Source organism: Oncorhynchus kisutch, linkage group LG19 (assembly GCF_002021735.2).
Source record: "Oncorhynchus kisutch isolate 150728-3 linkage group LG19, Okis_V2, whole genome shotgun sequence".
Taxonomy (NCBI): Eukaryota; Metazoa; Chordata; class Actinopteri; order Salmoniformes; family Salmonidae; genus Oncorhynchus; species Oncorhynchus kisutch.
Genome location: NC_034192.2, coordinates 41005938 through 41024811, shown reverse-complemented (window position 1 = coordinate 41024811; position 18874 = coordinate 41005938). Strand labels below are relative to the sequence as shown.

The 18874-nt window shown below is 42.8% G+C and overlaps 1 protein-coding gene across 2 annotated transcripts in view; it reads left to right on the top strand.

The window, feature by feature from the left end:
• Window positions 1–18874, top strand: part of LOC109864448 (leucine-rich repeat and immunoglobulin-like domain-containing nogo receptor-interacting protein 2) — a 317575-nt gene that overhangs the window by 113433 nt on the left and 185268 nt on the right. The gene's annotated exons all lie outside the window — the stretch shown is intronic.

The following is an 18874-nucleotide window of genomic DNA, read 5'->3' as shown; positions in this document are numbered from 1 at the left end:
TTTTCTGATTTCCGTGACCAAGTTACCTGCTGCTAGCTGGACAAAATGCTATGCTAGGCTATTGATAAACTTACACAAATGCTTGTCTAGCTTTGGCTGTAAAGCATATTTTGAAAATCTGAGATGACAGGGTGATTAACAAAAGGCTACGCCGTGTCTCAATATATTTCACTTGTGATTTTCATGGATAGGAATATTTTCTAGGAGTATTTATGTCCGTTGCGTTATGCTAATTAGTTTCAGTCGATGATTACGCTCCCTCATGCGGGATGGGGAGTCACTAAATCTTAAAGTAATGTTAATGGTTCTGGTTGACTTGGACTGACTGACTAGTTAGAACTGGAATAGATACAGTACACGGTTCACCCCCACCTTCTTTTGAAAATTGAGTTTACTTCATTTGATCTTTGACCTTATCCTCTTTACCACTCCTTTGAGGCAATTTTCCTCCAAAAGGGCATACAGTACATGACATATGATTACACGGAGGTGTCAACCGTGTCAAGCCAACATGCTTAAATGCTCAGTTTCAAATGCTAACCCTGTGTTGCATGTGCCCATGTGTTGCATGGGCACAACAGAATTCCAAACAGGGTTCTGAGTTCTCTGGAGTTTTCCCACCCAAGAAAATGTTGTTCTCTGAAACCCTTCATCGCCGTGAGGCATAACACAATTAGACTTATTTTCTTCTCTCTCTTTCTGCCCATCTGATTTCTACTCTCTCCACTTTCGTCTGTTTTAAGTCTAATATTGTCATAATGTAGCAGTAGAACCCTGAGTGCTCTCTCAGATCACTCTTACAGCTTATCAGTGGAGTGGTCCCGCTTGAAATTGGGTCCCCCTAATTTAGTTGTACTACATTCCTACTCAGGGTTACATTTCAATTGGAAGGAAGAGAAGGAAACAGACAGTGTCTGCCATGTCATTATGCGCATGTGTTAAAGTTGTTGTCTGTGTTTTTGTTAAAATATTGAGCTAAAGTGTTGCTATGGCAGATTCTGTTGAAGATAGCAAGTATTGAACAATATTGGACTGTGGCTATGCTTTATTGGAACCAATATAAAGGCTGGATTAAGCCATTAAGGCCACATCTGCCATCTTAATATATTTTTAATTTGGTGAACTCGGCCGCATATTGCTCTGACGTTTTAATTAAGTAAGGGCTATAAAAATGATTACTACTACCGGGTTGCAGAGAACCAGTGCTCATAACACTGTAGAGGTTGGAGAATGGGGAACCAGTGGTCCAAAATGACGCCCCCATGCCAAGTCTATTTCCTACCACGGAGAATTGAGATGACCTCTTTTTGTAGTTTCAGTGGCACTGATTATCTGTGTGGTCTCATGCACTTCCCATGTCTCAGGGCTTTTTCAGTGGTTGAATATGGCATTTTAATAACACTGGCATAGTGATCTATTCAAGGATTTGCTTCTGAGCCTATTACATCAATGCTTTTAAATCTATTTAGGAGTGTGTTTTTTCCCGTCTTCTTTTTACGTTAAATCCCTCTTGAGATTTTCCTTTTTTTATATAATGTTGCCTCTGGCATAAACAGTGCAACTGAAAATAGAAGTCAGTGGCTTTCAGATTAATTTGACACACAGAATCCAAACTTGAAACACAGGAGGCAAAACACTGTAAATAGGAACAGTAGATATGTATATTGAAGCGGGGGAAATCAATTTAGCATATTAGGCTACATGCATTATGATATGCCTTTAGAGGTGAAGGACTGAGAGAACTGAACATCTTTTTGTTCATACTGAGTGAAATTAAATACTGTACATATATGATTTCAGAGTGGGAGGAAAACGATGAAACAGTATGGAATGGCATGCCTTCTGGGGGCATTCACAGGATATTTAAATCCTATCACAAAGTCTTGCCTAAAGAGACACATAGTATGATGGTTACTACTGGGACTTGAGACCATGCAAATGTTTATGTACATTAACCAGGTTTCCTTCCAAGCGTTTCATACAGGTGAATTACCTGACGCATTAAAAAAGTCACTGATGGAAACAGGACATGCCGTACAATTTTATAACTGTCGACAGTAAGGTTGGGCGGTATCCAGATTTTGTCATACCATTCTTTGCTCATCCCGGGATTTAGGGCATTATCAGCTTAGTACACAAGGGTGTGTCCCCAAAAAAATGCTAAAATGCCCATTACCAGAATGCTAACAAAATTAGCACAAGAAATATTGAATTTCCATGGAGGTTGCTAGCTAAATATGCTAATTAGCACAAGGCGAATGTAAGCAAATTTCAAAAACAGGCAATCAAGCTCATAAAGTTATATATACACTCCCATTCAAATTGATCAGAAATACAGTGTAGACATTTGTTAATGTTGTAAATGACTATTTTAGCTGGAAATGGCAGATCTGTTATGAAATATGTACATAGGCGTACAAAGGCCCATTATCAGCAACCATCACTCCTGTGTTACAATGGCACGTTGTTTTAGCTAATCCAAGTTTATAATTTTTAAAGGCTAATTGGTTATTAGAAAACCCTTTTGCAATTATGTTATCACAGCTGAAAACTGTTGTTCTGCTTAAAGAAGCAATACATAGTTGACTATGTGGAGCATCAGCATTTGTGGGTTCAATTATAGGCTCAAAATGGCCAGAAACAAATCTTCTGAAACTCGTCAGTCTATTCTTGTTCTGAGTAATGAAGGCTATTCCATGCAAGAAATTGCCAAGAAACTGAAGATTTCGAACAACGCTGTGTGCTACTACTCCCTTCACAGAACAGTGCAAACTGGCTGTAACCAGAATATAAATAGGAATGGGAGGCCCCGGTGCACAACTGAGTAAGAGGACAAGTACATTAGAGTGTCTAGTTTGAGAAACAGATTCCTCACAAATCCTAAACTGGCAGCTTCATTGAATAGTACCCGCAAAGCACCAGTCTCAACGTCAACAGTGAAGAGGCGACTCCGGGATGCTGACCTTCTAGGCAGAGTTACAAAGAAATAGCCATATCTCAGACTGCCCAATAAAAATAAAAGATGGGCAAAAGAACACAGACACTGGACAGAGGAACTCTGCCTAGAAGGCCAGCATCCCAGAGTCGCCTCTTCACTGTTAACGTTGAGACTTTGAGGCTGGTGTTTCAATATAAAACGCAACCTCTGTATATACACAGCTGGACTCACCTGCTCCTGCTTTCTACCGTTGTGCTGTTTACAAACAAACACATGACTGGCTCAACTGTTCTGGGGAACTACGGTAAGCTTCATAATGTAAAATAACGTGACGGGTGAAATGAAGAACGCAATCTGCTTTATCTCCTAACGTATCACACAAGTTGACTGCAGGTTTTAACTTAAAATGTAGACACAAATATTAAAATGTATTGAAAAAGTAAAATAAATCGTTTTAACGGTATTTACAGTATGGAAAAACCATCCCGTGGCTTTTTCCAAATACCTTGCTGTACGGTATATACGGTGTACCTCCCAAGCCTAGGCGACAGAGAATTTGCTTGTTTGGCATGGTGTGATATGTGTCGGTACAATGAATAATGGACGGTGGAAACGCCTTTATGTGAAAACATTGATATAATAACCATCATATCGAAGTAAACTCGGAGTCACATGCTGATACTGTGTGTTGCGTGATCCTCCAACTCAGGGAAACATGCAGTTTATTAGGCTACATATTTAAAAAGTTCTGATTAACTTCACTGGATGGTGGAAGTGCATGGTGATGATGTTCCTATCCAATAAATGTCCAGGGTCTTGTTCCGGTGACATGATGATCGGTGCTTGGCTGCTGTTTGACAAGTAAAAAGAATCTTCCTTTTTCGTCCATAATATTTTCAACATGTAGTTAGCACTGTATCTGCCAGCTATTGGCTATACTGTACCACACGTACCAAGACCAGAGTGGGAACATTTGCTATACACTGAGCCTACAAAGCATTGTTCTTTCCATGACATAGACTGACCAGGTGAATCCAGGTGAAAGCAATGATCCCTTATTGATGTCACTTGTTAAATCCACTTCAATCAGTGTAGATGAAGGGTAGGAGACGGGTTAAGGATGATTTTTAAGCCTTGAGACAATTGAGACATGGATTGTGTATGTGTGCCACTGAGGGTGAATGGGCAAGACAAAATATTTAAGTACATTTGAACAGGGTATGGTAGTAGGTGCCAGGTGCACTGGTTTGTGTCAAGAACTGCAACTCAATATTAGGAAGGTGTTCCTAGTGTTTTGTACACTCGGTGAGATGAAAATGCAATGAAAATGTTTTATTCTGTAAAGTTATTTTTATGTCCACTGCCTGAGCACACACAGCCTTTTATCCAAAATAAGTCTGTTTAAAGGAAAAATGCACAGATAGAATATTCTAATGAAAATATGTTGCCATTTGGATGGAAACCGAGTTAATGACGGCATGATGTCATATCCTCACCTTGACAGGCTCACTCTACGGTCTTTGCTTATTTGACAATGACATTCACAAGATACTGTCAATCTCTTTTTGACAAACTGTTCTCCATGTTACAGTTTGCAAGTAAAAAAAAAACTGCATTATTTCAGCATGTGGATCACCTCAGTTTATGAGCAGGCTACATTGTGAAAACTTGTGAAAGATATTCAGATCTGAAAGGCGTGTATTGCACTTATGTCAATAGGTGGTTTCTCCTTGGCAGAAGAAGGTACAGCAGTGGGGGAAAGCTGTCTGAACATTACTGATCTCCGGGTTAAGCTGTCGGCTCGGTCTGATGTTTTGAACCCAGCAGAGAGCTGCTTTCTAGCCTGGACAGCTGCTTTCAGGACCCTGGACAGCTCCTGTGTCTTGCCCTACTGAGAAACTGTCCACAGGCTCAGCGCACAGCCTTCATTCTAAAGGCATTACAGCCCTACTCTCAACAACATATTCCCTGGTGTTATTGTCTTCCTATTGGATTCTGTTTTAGCACCGTCTTCAGAAGTTTACAATGTTCTTAATAATGCACACAAGTAAGTTCAAGCCGACATTTTGCTTCTGTCCAGTGAAATGCTGTAGCAGATACTTGCATATGCTGCAGTTTTATAGACCAATGCACAATGTTAGCAAACACATCCACAGCTGCAGAACTTTCCGTTTGAAGGAACAGCTGAATTGCTTGGCATACATCAAGCATAGATGTCAACTGTAAGTGTCTCATTGTTTGGGAAAGAGGAACTTGCACATTATTTATGGAACTGGCTCACCTTGCATATGGCCCAAGGGGGCCATACCAGGTAAACAACACATACCAGATAAAGAGCCATGGAAATAGAATGAACAATATGGATAGCACTACATCAGTTGAGTGAGCGTATTGGGAAGTCTACACTCTCTTTTCTTCTGCACAGGTCTCTTATGATGTTATGTCACAGTGCAATATGCAGGAGGATATACAAGTCTAACCATAAGAGGCCCATTATTTGACCAACCAAGGTTATTTTTGTAAATGTCTGGTACTTTTCGACGTGGACTGTTGAGTCGTGCTATTCATTGTGCTCGGAGGTTTTGTGTCAAGCTCTCAAAGTCCTCACAGCAATGTGAAACAAGGTGAAACTTAACTGTTTTGTTAAGAGGTACAGGAACTGCAGAAATGGAGGTAGGTTAGCCTAGCAGTCTGTTCCCCATTGAGAGCTACTGTATGTCAGACGAAGTTCCAGCATGGATTCAAGGGAGAAGAATGGACTTAGAGCTGAATCATAAAAACATTCAGCTCCACTTTTTTTGTTACTTTTTAAGACTGAAATAGCAGATAGGTGAATATCTTGATATATTTTTGGGTTGACTTTAGAATTTTGAGCAGTTACTCTCTTAGATATCCTTTAGATTGTGCGCATCGTTGGATAACAACAGGTTGACAGACAGAGGAACGAGCTAAGTGCTTTTCCACATTTTCCTTTGCAATCATTTGCTATTCACGTTTACAAGACTGCATTAATTTCCATGAGTTCAACTTGTGTCCTTTGCCTTTATTAGTAACAAAGAAACTACCGATATAGACATTGTGACAATTTCTCAAGAAGCGAACACATTCATTTGGAATGCTGTTGCATGAACAGTCACAAATATTATATTAGGACCACAGTGAACTCGGTTTGACTGTGAGCTAATGTCTTTAAGACTCAACACTCACAGGTTGTCACATGTAGCATTGCAACACGACTTCCTTTGCCTCTAAGTAGACCCTTGGTGTGTGTGTGTGTGTGTGTGTGTGTGTGTGTGTATTTGTTGTGACATCATGAGAAGGATGACTCGCGACATCTCCCGTTAGCACAGAAGATGTGTGATTACACTTCTCCTCACTACCTCAATGTTTAACAGAGGCACAAAATGGCGGAAGCCATTACCCACCATGCTGTGCTGTTTCTCACCCCCGGGCTCTTCTTGCTCTCCCCCATCTCATCCTTATTTTAATTCTCAAACGAGCCGTGTTTTTTCTTGACAAGGGTGAATCAAGCACATCATAATTGTTTCTCTCCCTCCTGCCTTTGTCTCTCTTTCTGTGCTCTTAAACTCCCCTTGTTTCCATTAGCAGCTACACAGTGTATTATGGTCGCTATTATCTCACGCTGGGTGTGATTGGCGATGGAGTTGTACAAAGCAAAGCACTTCTCCCTTGTCCATGCCCATTGCAATAAGTAGAACCAGGGCCATTTCCCCTCAAAACCAATAAAACCTACTGTCAGCTCCTTACACTGTAAATACTATCCCTTTCTTCTTGTCATTACGTTGTGCCTTGTGGAGGTGCTGTTGTTGTAGGTGGACTAATGGTGTATGATACCCAGCGGCAGTGGTTGTCCATGCCTGTTCTGTCAGGAAAATGATGTTAGCATTCTGAATGAGGGAAGATGCCTAATGTATTCTACCTCAGAACAGCCTCAATTTGTTGGGGCATGAACTCACCAAGGTGTTTAAAGCGTTCCACAGGGATTCTGGCCCATGTTGACTCCAATGCTTCCCACAGTTGGGTCAAATTGGCTGGACATCCTTTGGGTGGTGGACCATTCTTGATGCACACGGGAAACGGTTGAGCGTGAAAGACCTAGCAGCGTTGCAGTTCTTGACACACTCAACCGTTGCTCCTGGCACCTACTACCATATCAAGTTCAAAGGCACTGAAATGTTTTGTCTTGCCCATTAATCCTCTGAATGGCACACATACAGGGAAATGAGAAAGGGGAATACCTAGTCAGTTGTACAACTGAATGCCTTCAACTGAAATGTGTCTTCTGCATTTAACCCAACCCCTCTGAATCAGAGAGGTGCGGGGGGCTCCCTTAATCGACATCCACGGCGCCCGGGGAACAGTGGGTTAACTGCCTTGCTCAGGGACAGAACAACATATTTTTACCTTGTCAGCTAGGGGATTCAATCCAGCAACCTTCTGGTTACTGGCCCAACGCTCTAACTACTAGGCTACCTGCGCCCTCACAATCCATGTCTCAATTGTCTCATGGCTTACAAATCCTTCTTTAACCTGTCTCCTCCCCTTTATCTGCACTGATTGAAGTGGATTTAAGTGGTGACATTAATAAGGGACCATAGCTTTCACCTGGATTCACCTGGTCCTATGTCACCTATGTCATGGAAAGAAAGGCTGTTGCTATTGTTTTTTGCACTCAGTAGTTACCCAACCAAAGCTAAGAATAAGAGATGGATCGCTATTGAGAGATCTTCTGTAATTCAATGTACATATTGGAGACACTCTTTAGGTAGTCATCAGTCATGGCATGACATTAGAACAGTGAAATAATAGAGTTCACAAATACAATGTATTTATCACTATTCACGTTGTTTAGCTCTATGAATCGTATGATGAAGTACCCGTAACAGACATGTTGCATTATATATTTAAAAAATAATTGCATTCTCCACTATAGCAAGCTCCTGATCTCGCAGGTTAATGGAAGCACTGCTGTAGACACGCAGAGAGGAAACACAGGAATCGCCCACAAGTAATGAAACACCATTCAATCTCTTCTCATTGTGACTCTTTTGAGTGTCCCTTTAGCGAAAGCTTATATCTTAAACCGCCTGCTCAATAACTCAATTCTGCTCTTATCTCAGGTGGGACGGTAACATTTAGAGTGGAGAGGGGAGTATCTCCCCCCTCTCTCTCTATCTCTCCCTCTCTCTCCCCCTCCCTCTCCACCCTCCCTCCCTCTCTCTCTCTCGCTCTCTCTTTCTCTCCCTCTCTCTCACTACCCCTCTCCCCCCTACCTCCCGGGAGAGATACGTCTGTGGTGGGATTGTAAAGAAATATGGAGGACAGCTATCAATGATTTCTTTACGAGATTACAATAGAGACAGATGTTAATAACAGGACCCAGCATGTGACATTGGATGGTTTATTGATAGGGCCACAAAAGGCATTGAAAACACAAGGCGGGGGTGACAAATTGTTGCACGGCTAAAGTATAAACTCACAGGAAGCTTATAAATGGCAGCGACGTGTCTATTGGCGCATCGATTTTTTACAAACAAAAGTTATTTCATCACAAATGTTTTTTCACTTTTTATTCTCTATTACGTGAAAATTGTTAAATAGACCAGGCCTACACATCCTTGTTCTGCACATTTTGACCCAGTCGATATTATCATAGAAACAGGTATGATATGTTATGTTCAGTTCTCATCATTGTTATTTCTTTCCAAGACATCTCTCCCTTTTATGCATGGAATGATGTGGACAGTATCAACTCATTAACTAAGATGAATGGGGGATAGCAATGTTGTCCACTCCATCTTTGCAACAAAGGACCTAAATACAATTCTGATCGCTTTGAATAAAGGGACAAAGTGCAAGTAGTGGGTGGGTGGGTGTTGATGATTAGGATAAGGCCCTGTTAATGCCCTGCAGATGTAGCTACACAATAGGCGAAATGGTCCTATTCTAGAAGTAATTGCACAATATGCATAATGGCCCTATTCTAGAAGCAATGTTTTAGCTACACAATATGCATAATGGCCCTATTCTAGAAGTAATGTTTTAGCTACACAATATGCATAATGGCCCTATTCTAGAAGTAATGTTGTAGCTACACAATATGCATAATGGCCCTATTCTAGAAGTAATGTTTTAGCCACACAATATGCACAATGGCCCAGTTGTTATAGCAGTATTAGTAGTAGATTTGGTACCTCTTTACAACAGTAAAAAACAATGCGATAGAAACCTATTATAATCGACCTCAATTCCACATAGAGGTAATAGCTCAACTGCTTTCATCATTTCCACTACACAGGAATTTCCTAGGAAAGTGAAAGTGAAGTATATAACTCCATGTAACGGTTTTCTTTAGGTGAAGTAGAGGCGGACCAAAATGCAGCGTGGTTTCTTTGATTCATGTTTAATAACAAAAAGATAAACACGAACACTACAAAACAAAAAACGTTGAAAACCAAAAACAGTCCTATCTGGTGCAAAACACAGAGACAGGAACAATCACCCACAAACACACAGTGAAACCCAGGCTACCTAAATATGGTTCCCAATCAGAGACAATGACTAACACCTGCCTCTGATTGAGAACCATATCAGGCCAGACATAGAAATAGACAAACAAGACATCCAACATAGAATGCCCACTCAGATCACACCCTGACCAAACAAAACATAGAAACATACAAAGCAAACTATGGTCAGGGTGTGACAGTACCCCCCCCCCCAAGGTGCGGACTCCGGCCGCAAAACCTGAACCTATCGGGGAGGGTCTGGGTGGGCATCTGTCCGCGGTGGTGGCTCTGGTGCTGGACGTGGCCCCCACTTCACCGTAGTCCGCTTCCGTGGCCTCCTAGCCACGGCGACCCTACTTAATCACCCCACTGGACTGAGGGGCAGCTGCTCGGGACAGAGGGGCAGCTGCTCGGGACAGAGGGGCAGCTGCTCGGGACAGAGGGGCAGCTGCTCGGGACAGAGGGGCAGCTGCTCGGGACAGAGGGGCAGCTGCTCGGGACAGAGGGGCAGCTGCTCGGGACAGAGGGGCAGCTGCTCGGGACAGAGGGGCAGCTGCTCGGGACAGAGGGGCAGCTGCTCGGGACAGAGGGGCAGCTGCTCGGGACAGAGGGGCTCTGGCGCCTCTGGGCAGAGCGGCTCTGGCGCCTCTGGGCAGAGGGGCTCTGGCGCCTCCGGGCAGAGGGGCTCCGGCGCCTCCGGGCAGAGGGGCTCCGGCGCCTCCGGGCAGAGGGGCTCCGGCGCCTCCGGCAGCTCCGGGCAGAGGGGCTCCGGCAGCTCCGGGCAGAGGGGCTCCGGCAGCTCCGGGCAGAGGGACTCCTGCAGCTCTGGGCAGAGGGGTTCTGGCAGCGCCGGAGAGGCGGGAGACTCCGGCAGCGCTGGAGAGGAGGAAGGCTCCGGCAGCGCTGGACAGGTGGGAGCACCTGTAACAGCCGGAGAGACAGCCTGGTGCGGGGGGCTGCCACCGGAGGGCTGGTGCGTGGAGGTGGTGATGGATAGACTGGACCGTGCAGGCGCACTGGAGCTCTTGAGCACCGAGCCTGCCCAACCTTACCCGGTTGAATGGTCCCGGTCGCCCTGCCAGTGCGGCGAGGTGGAATAGCCCGGACTGGGCTATGCAGGCGAACCGGGGACACCGTGCGCAAGGCTGGTGCCATGTAAGCCGGCCCAAGGAGACGCACTGGAGACCAGCTGCGTAGAGCCGGCTTCATGGCACTTGGCTCGATGCCCACTCTAGCCCGGCCGATACGCGGAGCCGGAATGTACCGCACCGGGCTATGCACCCGCACTGGGGACACCGTGCGCTTCACAGCATAACACGGTGCCTGTCCGGTCTCTCTAGCCCCCCGGTAAGCACAGGAAGTTGGCGCAGGTCTCCTACCTGACTTCGCCACACTTCCTGTGTGCCTCCCCCCAATACATTTTTGGGGCTGACTCTCGGGCTTCCTACCGCGCCGCCGTGCTTGCTTCTCCAACTCCATTCTTCTATACCCCTCTTCGCACTGCTCCAGCGAATCCCAGGCGGGCTCCGGCACTCCTCCTGGGTCAACCACCCACCTGTCTATTTCCTCCGAAGTAGTATAGTCCATATTCTTGCCGTCCAAACCGTCCTCCCATCTCCATTCCTCTTTTCGCTGCTGTTGCCCGTTACCACGCCGCTTGGTCCTGTTGTGTAACGGTTTTCTTTAGGTGAAGTAAAGGCGGACCAAAATGCAGCGTGGTTTCTTTGATTCATGTTTAATAACAAAAAGATAAACACGAACACTACAAAACAATAAACGTTGAAAACCAAAAACAGCCCTATCTGGTGCAAAACACAGAGACAGGAACAATCACCCACAAACACACCCAGGCTACCTAAATATGGTTCCCAATCAGAGACAATGACTAACACCTGCCTCTGATTGAGAACCATATCAGGCCAGACATAGAAATAGACAAACAAGACATCCAACATAGAATGCCCACTCAGATCACACCCTGACCAACCAAAACATAGAAACATACAAAGCAAACTATGGTCAGGGTGTGACACTCCAAGTGATTAAGTTTTCCTGAAAAAAACTTGCAGACATTAGATATTTGTGCTCAGATTTCACTCTGCTGTTTTTTTCCATTTTAAGTTTTCTCTGCCTGTTTATAGCTGTATTTATTCCCCTCCTTTGCTGTGTATTTATAGATTGGAAGAAATGCAGAAAATTCTGTTATTTTGTACTACAGATGGCTGCGAAATGTAAATGTAACTACATTTCTAAAACCGGGCCAACTTCCATCTGATTGATGTGCTGTGCACTTCGTTACAGTTGCGCTTGGCATTTGTTCTTTCCTGGATTGGCCCGCTTGTTTGTTGTCATACAATATTCAAGCCCCTGTTTTGGTTATTTGCATATTTACATTAATGTTTGCAGAAAGCTAACATGTGTTTGCTTTCTTGTTGGGTTTGTACTCTATAGGGTTAGAGAGCAGTATTATATACTGTAGAACAGGCAGACTATAATAGGAACATGAACTGAAAATTCCTCCTGCATTAACTATACAGTAGGGCTGCAGTATATCAAAATGAGATATCACGACATGATATGTTTACTGACAATTCACTCCATCATAGGCCGGGATTCATTCTGTGGAGTGCTGTCGAACATGCGGTATTTAAAGGTAATTTCCGATAGAGCCGATCTCTGCAGTGTTCACTGTGATTGCAATCTCTGCAAACATTGCCTTTAAAAGCCGCAATGTCGACAAAAAGCGATCGGATTGAATCACAGCCATAGTCTTGTTACCAATTTTGTTTCCATTCATCTGTCAGCTCAAATTGTTTTTTGTTTTTTTTATCAACAAAAACAACCATTGTTGTTACACAGTGAATGGTGTACCGTATCATTCAAATGGACAAAAGACCAATATCACATGGAGCACCAATACTACTTGCTCTCAGTATGTCCTGTCCTTGGTGTGTTGACACCCACCGGCTTGTTAAAGGTCAGCACACAGGAAGAAAAGACACATTTTTCAATGGCTACAGGGTCGGGTTGATTTCTTTGTCCTCTTCGTGGGGTGGACGAACATCGCTGTCTCACAAAAAGCAGAGGAACTGGCTCCAGTGAAAAGTGGTGGCCCCTGGTGGGGAGCTGTGCTCTAGACCACACTAGACCACACTAGACTTCAAGGTCTCATACCTATTATATAACTCTTCCATTTCCAAGCAAAGATTATTTGATTCGCAGACATACAAATGTCAAGTATTTCTGCGTGAGCGGAGTTGTGGACACCCTGGGGGGAGAGTCTCTCTCTCTCTCTGTCCCTCCCTTCCTCTCTCTATTTGTGCTTTAGCACGCAGGACCTGTCCTCAGCATTCCGAGGCTGCCTTGGTAACGCAGCGTGGCAGTTGCTGAGGACGATGGCTGGGGGGCGTATTATGATGAAATGATCCCCACCATCGCCCCTCGTCCCCTAGAGGGGGGTGGATGGGGACAATGAGGGTGGGTGGAGGGGGGTACAGTCTCTATCAGGATGAGCAATGGTCAGGATCACATGAAGCTGTTAACCATTAACTTCCAGTGGTCTGCCTGCCCTCTGCGGAGGAGATTACAGTTACAATCTAAGACGTGTCACTCTGAGATGGACAGGGTGATTATTTGACCCTTTGACAGAAGGGGGTTGGCTACCATTGTGACATACTTCAAATCCACTATACGTCTTAGTATGATTTTGTGGGATGTTGGAGTGTGCTAGCTAATCAATTTACAATTAAAAAATATTTGCATGAGAAAAATCGTGGACTTACATGTCGAAAATATTTAACTGTACTAAAATACATAACTATACTAAAATACGTAACTATGCTAAAAATATACACTACCGTTCAAAAGTTTGGGGTCACTTAGAAATGTCAATTCTTTTGTTTTAAAGAGAAGCATTTTTTTTGCTCATTAAAATAACACCAAATTGATCAGAAATACAGTGTAGACATTGTTAATGTTGTAAATTACTATTGTAGCTGGAAACGGCAGATTTTTAATGGAATATCTACATAGGCGTACAGAGGCCCATTATCAGCAACCACCACTTCTGTGTTCCAATGGCACGTTGTGTTAGCTAATCCAAGTTTATCACTTAAAAAAATCTAATTGGTCATTAGAAAACCCTTTTGCAATTATGTTATCACAGCTGAAAACTGTTGTTCTGATTAAGGAAGCAATAAAACTTGCCTTCTTTAGACTAGTTGACTATCTGGAGCATCAGCATTTGTGGGTTCGATTATAGGCTCAAAGTGGCCAGAAACAAAGCACTTTCTTCTGAAACTCATCAGCCTATTCTTGTCTTGAGATATGAATACTATTCCATGCGAGGAATTGCCAAGGAACTGAAGATCTCGTACAACGCTGTGTAATACTCCCTTCACAGAACAGTGCAAACTGCCTCTAACCAGAATATAAATAGGAGTGGGAGGCCCCGGTGCACAATTGAGCAAGAGGACAAGTACATTACAGTGTCTAGTTTGAGAATCAGACACCTCACAAGTCCTCAACTGGCAGCTTCATTAAATAGTACCCGCAAACACCAGTCTCACCGTCAACAGTGAAGAGGCGACTCCGGGATGCTGGCCTTCTAGGCAGAGTTCCTCTGTCCGGTGTCTGTGTTCTTTTGCCCATCTTAATCTTCTCTTTTTTATTGGTCAGTCTGAGATATGGCTTTGAGATATGACTCTGCCTAGGAGGCCAGCACCCCGGAGTCGCTTCTTCACTGTTGACGTTGAGACTAGTGTTTTGCCTTTTAAAATTATAAACTTGAATTAGCTAACACAACGTGCCATTGGAACACAGGAGTCATGGTTGCTGATAATGGGCCTCTGTACGCCTATGTAGATCTTCCATAAAACAACCTCCCGTTTCCAGCTACAATAGTCATTTACAACATATTAACAACGTCTACATTGTATTTCTGATCAATTTGATGTTATTTTAATGGACAAAAAATGAACGGTGGTGTATAACCATCCTAAACTACACAGCTATACTAAAATACATAACTACACTAAAATATAGAAGAATACTAAAACACATACAGCATGTATGCAATACGAGTTGTGTCTTAAATCCTTTTTAGACATCTTATTGAAGTCCTGTGTGTTTAATCTCTTTTGGACCATATCCAGTGAATTCTGCATGTCATTAGTGTGTACAAATTCCAGACACCAGGGATATTTGAGTGCTAGAACATGTATGTTAGCTTTCCATAGTCGACCTTTAGTAGCTGTGGAGTGTTGGGTTTTCTCCTAACCGGCAAATGTCTGATATCATCTGTTCAAGATATAGCTGGTAGGCAGTGAGCAAGCAAGAATAGAAATATGTGTCATAACATTGCCCCGAGCTTACCATACAGTGCTTGTCAACATGACAGACCTGAGAGAATGCACAGGAGATAGATTGAACACATGTATAAATAGAGCTCAATACGTGTGTAATGTGTGGGTGTGTGTGCACATACATGGGCGTGTGCTTGCAGGCGCACACACACACACAAGCTGTCAAGCCAATGAAACGGTGATAATCAAATATCATCCCCCATCTATGTCATTTAGAAGACGATCGAGCAAAATGCTCTTTTCGAGGGATTTATGTTTATTTTCCAAACCATTAAAACCACATCAGTCAGGATTGCACATTTATATAGATTCGAAACTGTGACTATAAAATGAATGGGCTGAAAACCGATAACGACTAGAGAGAAAAGCAGTGTCTGTAATGCAACATGAATACCATTGAAGCAATAAAACAACAAGCCTGAAGTATACTATTCAAAGGAATGTCATTCCACCTATTCAATAAGGATGCACACAGGACTGAGTGAATTCAACCCAATCCAATATTAGATTGAGTTAGATTGGAAGATGATTTTCTTTCATCTGGAATCCTTAAATCCTTAAAATAGAGGATTGGGAGTCTTTATCAAGGTGATCATGAACATGACTGTGAAGGATAGTACTTCTCCATGTATATATCTCATGAGAATACCACCTCAGACCTACGTATTTACATCAAAAGCCTGTCAAAACCCAAACACCTTTAATGGTCGGAAGTTGTGTGTAATTAAAAAGTGCGTTACACACCACAGGCTGCTTTCCCCATCTGTTAATCACACAAGGAGGAGCTTGTTAAACATGTGCTTTGGCAATATGTTGCCTTCAAATACATTCCACATCAATGAGGATGACTTAGTTGATGCACAGTTGCAACTGAGTCACTGTCATTGGGTCTATCTGTTTGCCTAGGTAGAGCCATGATTTACTTAGAAGAGCATGGGATTGCAAGGGGAGTAACGTTTCCAAGTATTGCACCACCACTTATTTATTTTTTCAGACATTTGTTATTCTCCCCAATTAATTATGATATTCTCTAATGAACGCTGAGTTTGTTTTTGCCCTCGTTATTATTCTATGTGATAACAGGAACTTTAGTTCCCTCCGAGGATATTAACAGAGGACCACCGGTATTTTGTTCCATAATTTGGAGAGGCACAAAGCAGGCTGGCAAAGTGAGCTCCTTTATTCCATTATAATGCTGTTACTGTTATAATGCAGGCACCTTTCACACATGACATTAGTTTGTTCAAACCCATTTAACATTCTACAAAGTCATGATGCAATTCCTAATACGGCAAACATTGTATTCAAAATGCCATTTTCGACATAACTGTTGGTTGTCTGTTATTGGTGAAATTCCAATTCATGGTCAGTCTAAATCTTCTTTGAAGACGTTCCATTTTTGTTTTAATCAAAGCTTTTTTCAGACAGTAATTGGGCGATTGAGCAACAGTAGGCTACATTGACTACCCGATCAATGGTATTTTTTCCCTAAATCTTTAAATATTCTAGTTATGTTCTCTCTTTTATTAAACATAAAACAGTGCGCACGAATAACATGGCGACCAGAGCAATGCAACCCCATTAGTCTTCATGAAAATGTATCATGATGTACAAAAACAAAAGTTTAAGCAAAGGTGATATCCCACAGAAACAACATCACACTTAGGCTTAATGCTATGACGTTCATATTAATTACCCACTCCTGATAAATGACATTGGATATCCACTTGGATGTTTATGTGCTCATTCATCAACATTTCAGCCTGCTGTTGACTCAATGCTTTGTGCATATTTAATGTTGAATATACTCTGGTAAAGTTATGTTTTTGGCATTTTGTCTGTTGTTCCTGAAAAGTAATAGGGTACTAAATCAGCAATTGATTGGAATAAGCAGTAAAGCAAAAGTAGTTCAGATTCCTATTTCATGTCAGTTAAAAAATATGGTGCAAGAGCTGTCAAAGTCAGCCACTCTGACAGAGAAGCATTGTCAACTGGGATAATATATTCTTGCTTTTGGAGATTTTCCAAGGCCATGTTGTGAGAGATGTGGCAGTTTTGTCATTGAAAGTACACAGTCTTCCTAGCAAGGGGGAAGGATCAATTTCCTTCGAATATAACAAGAATAGCACATCAGCCACTTTTTTTACAAAGACTTCTCCATCCATGCAACACAGCATAGCCCTGTTCTAGCCGCAAACCTTCAGGGAATTATTCTGAGTGTTGGGTCTGTGGTTATTAGGGTCAGAACACATTGGAGTGCTATGCATTTAAGCAGTGCTGCTTCTGCAATCCAACTCAGTTGTACAGTATGTGCTGCTGCAGTTAAAGAAGTGTTCATTATCTTGTTCGAGTTGATGCCAATTGTCCTTATCTCTGTGAAGAACACGATGGCAGTGCATTCTGATTGCGGTGATTCACTCTTGAAAATTAGTGGCATTTCTCTTAATGCAAGACTTGCTTCCAGCAACAAAAGCATGTTAAGCATTTTTTTGTCTGGCCAGCCCTTCATTTTAAGTGGCTTCGCCCACGCAGCCATCTTAGAGCAAAGGGATTGGACGGTTGTTGCCAAGCAAATGCAATGAGGCAAATCTATGGAGGGGGAGGTTCATGGAGGAGAAATCTGCTTGTGATGTCTTTACCAGCTGTGTACATTCGAACAAGAGAGACTGAATTGAGCTAGTTTGAAGATGCAGCGCAGCGAAACTTGAGCACATCAGCGGACTCCTTGACACATCTCATTATATCAATAGCATAAATGCCAAGTTTGGGAGAGACTTGGCGGGGGCCAAACACCTCGCTGTGCAATTATCTCCTTATATGTTGTCATGCGCTCTTGTGGAAGGTAACCACACGGCAACCACTGTACAACAAACGGGGTTTGACAAACAAACATGCAACTGACACCTCCAGGCTCCCCCTCTATTTATCTTTCCATGCTATTAACCTCGTCCTTTGTTGCTAACAAACTGGTTGGATGATTGGCTCCGTGTAATATAGGCCTACAGTTTCCAGCGTTCATTGTTTCCCACCTCAGTTTTTCTTGTATGCCGTTCCTTACCCCGGTTATCTTCATTTCAGTCACTTCTTACTCCCACAGAGTATGACGTGCAGTCGTGCAGTCTCGACTTACTGTATCAGACCCTGCTGTTACCCTCTGTGCCGTTCCCCACATTGAGACACATTTTGTGGACTGAAAGGTAGCATATTTGGCAGAGTTCCAGCTCCACCGTAAAGGCAGGCCATGCTGGATGTCCCTGTGTTTCAGGCAGACTTTGAAATGGCAGGCGGTAGTAGAATGCCCTGTAAACGGTGACCATTTTAGGACATTTATTGTTTGATGCATTTTTCAGCATGTTGGATGCAGTTTTTGTAGGATATTGATTTTAGGAAGTTATAATCTCTAACGTTAAATGGATGTCCTAAAATGGACACCATACTTACATATCCAAATTATCAGTTAGTTTATCCATTCACATTAGATTTTTTTTGCAGAATCAAAAATTCCCGCATATTTTTCGCTTATAAAATTTGATCAATCACCACACTATTTCTGCATAAAACAGTCAAATCATTGCAGTATTATCGCATAAAACTGACCCATCACTGCAGTAAAAAAAGGGGCTTGCAATTTCAACCAGTCACTGCACATTTGGGGTGGCAGGGTATCCTTGTGGTTAGAGCGTTGGACTAGTAACCATAAGGTTGCAAGTTCAAGTCCCTGTGCTGACAAGGTACAAATCTGTCGTTCTTCCCCTGAACAGGCAGTTAATCCACTGTTCCTAGGCTGTCATTGAATATAAGAATTTGTTCATAACTAACTTGCCTAGTTAAATAAAGGTATAACATGTCATGCATGATATGGTTAAATCAAGCCATGTGTAAAAAAATAAATATTGTTTTCCCTCGTAAGCGCATTTTTGCGACAAATTGCCATATTGCCAAATGTCAGAATTGTAGCAGCTAAATCCTAGAGGGACTGACCAGTATGTGGGTGATTACCTCCATGTCATTCAGATGGCCAAGGATGCTGCTAGGCAGACGAG